Source organism: Neomonachus schauinslandi, chromosome 10 (genome assembly GCF_002201575.2).
Source record: "Neomonachus schauinslandi chromosome 10, ASM220157v2, whole genome shotgun sequence".
Classification (NCBI taxonomy): domain Eukaryota; kingdom Metazoa; phylum Chordata; class Mammalia; order Carnivora; family Phocidae; genus Neomonachus; species Neomonachus schauinslandi.
This window is the reverse complement of record NC_058412.1, coordinates 44693727-44696300: the sequence shown is the minus strand read 5'-3', so window position 1 is coordinate 44696300 and position 2574 is coordinate 44693727. Positions and strand designations below refer to the sequence as shown.

Below are 2574 nucleotides of genomic sequence, written 5' to 3'. Positions count from 1 at the left end.
TGGAAAGATCTGAGTTTCTTCCTGCCAGCCTTGAGGGGAAGCACACACACACACACACACACACACACACGCACACGCACGTATATGCTATTATGATTATTTGCTTTTGACAGAGAAAGGGATTGACAAAGAGATTAAATAACTTGTCCCCCTTTCACAATTATTATACTCAGAATCAGAATTTGAATTAGGTCCACCTGGTTCCAAAAGCATGTATCCTTAATTGCTCTGCAATGCTGTCAAAAGAAACAACAAAAAAGATACTTTTGCTTTGAAAACAGGGAGTTTTGGACAATTGACAGCGTTTAAAAGAAAGAAACTTAAGTTTTTCCACCCACTGCCCTTAATCTCCCCACCCCACCCCAGTGCCACTCTGGCTGCACTGCGCTTTCGTAGAGCTCCCGGCTCCTGCTAAGCTAGAGCCACAGTTTTCTCTCTCCAGCCACCCTCATGATCATCTACTGGGACCTCATCAGCCATGATGAGATGTCCTCCAACATTTACAAGATCTGAGAGATCATGGACAGGCTGGGGCTGGAGGTGGAGTGGAAGATGGTCAGTAGGACAGAGGGTAACATTGATGACTCACTCGTTGGTGGAAATGCCTCCACTGAAGGCCCCAAGGGTGAAGGTATGGAAAGCGCAGTAATCACTGGTGTTGATATTTATTGTGAGCCATTACTTGCAGGAAACCACCTTCACAAAAGAAGCCTATAAGAGGTACATCAAAGATTACATGAAATCAATCAAAGGGAGACAGAGACCAGAAAGCATAATGACAGGGGCTACAGAAAAGATCAAGCACACGTCCTTGCTAATTTCAAAAACTACCAGTTCTTTATTGGTGAAAACATGAATCCAGATAGCATGGTTGCTTTGCTGGACTACTGAGAGGACAGTGTGACTCCATGTATGATTTTCTTTAAGGGTGGTTTAGAAAAATGCAAAAATGTTAACGAATTTGGCTATTACTTTGGATGTGTCACTTGTTGTCACATCCACACAACACCAGGACTTAGATGGGACTAATACCTTCTTGAGCTCTTCATTTATTCTGTCCTTGACTTATGTGGAGAAGAGGCATTGCTTTTAAGAAAACAAAATGTCGTGTAGGTTGTCTAAAAATAAAATGTATTTAATCTCAAAAAAGAAAGAAAGAAAAGAATCTTAGGGAAAAACCTCCCTGAGGAGCCTTAGGCTTCTTTATAAAATATTAGTGTTAATGGTACTTAGTAATTCATTTTCTAAAGGCTAAAATGAGGAGTTTTAATACTTTTATTTGTGAGAGGTAGTAGTTATTACTTGTTGGAGAATATGAAAACTAGTATAGTTTAAAAAAAAATAGAAGCATTCAGGAAAGTAATGAATTCTAATTCAACAGGATATGCCAGGCATGTACTAATAGGGTTCATTCTATTTCCTGCACTCAGGAATGATTAAATATCTGGCCAGTATTATGTAAACTTTATGTTTTCAATGAAACATTTTTAAAAAGATTTTATTTATTTATTGAGAGAGAGAGCGCAAGCAAGAGCAAGAGCAGGGGGAAGAGGCAGGGGGGAGGGGTGGGGGGAGAGGGAGAAGCTGACTCCCCTTGAGCAGGGAGCCCAATATATGGGACTCCATTTCGGAACCCTGGGATCATGACCTAAGCCAAAGGCAGACACTTGATCCACTGAGCCACCCAGGTGCCCTTCAATCAAATACTTTTTAACCTACAATCTTCAGTGCTATATTTACCACACTAGGTAGATGAAAACAAGACATTTGTTTTTGCCTGGAAAAAGCTTATAACTTAGTTAAGAATAAAACCTACTTGAGAAAAACCTGAAGAGCAATTTTAAATTAACAATATATGCAAAATAAAGCAATCAGAACATGTAATATAGTCAATATACTAATTGAAAAAATTCCCTTCAAAACAAACATGGCATAATTATCAGTATCATGTGAAATACCACAATACTATATTCTGGTCACCAATTCAATGAGATGCCACAAAATGAATGGAAAAGAAGACTGACCAGTTTATGTTTTGGTTCAAGCATAACAAGTTCTAGAACTCAAGAGATATGATGAGGAAAACTAGTGATTTAACTCCTAAAGAGCAAACCAATTTTATTTGTCATGCTAAAACTTAATTTCTTACTTCACCATGTCCCTGTGATACACTCATCTTATCTAACCTCCAGCTCTTTAGACAATCACATTGTATTTTTGCTTTTTGTTCACATTCACTTGAACATATTTCCATAAATGGTTATTTCCCTGAGAAAGCTTAACTTCCTAATGCTTATTAAAGCTCAGTCTAACTTTTTCATTACCAGAACTTTGAGAGGTGTAATGAGGATTCTGAGTAAAATCAATTGTGTGCTGGATGTACAATTATTCAGATCTTTAGCATATATGCAATAAGTAAATAAGAAAAGTCTTGCTGTGAAGGGACTCAAAATAAACGATGGAACTGCAATTGAGGAAGCAGATTATTTCTCACCAGGTGTTGTGGGACTATAGAACCACACTGTAGTTTTTTTGTTTTGTTTTGTTTTTTTACTGCATATTCTCTGAAAAATT

General features: G+C 37.8%; 1 pseudogene; it reads left to right on the top strand.

Moving 5' to 3' along the window:
* The first annotated feature begins 450 nt into the window (after window positions 1–450).
* On the top strand, window positions 451–1029 carry LOC110588731 (annotated as a pseudogene).
* The last annotated feature ends 1545 nt before the right edge of the window (window positions 1030–2574 follow it).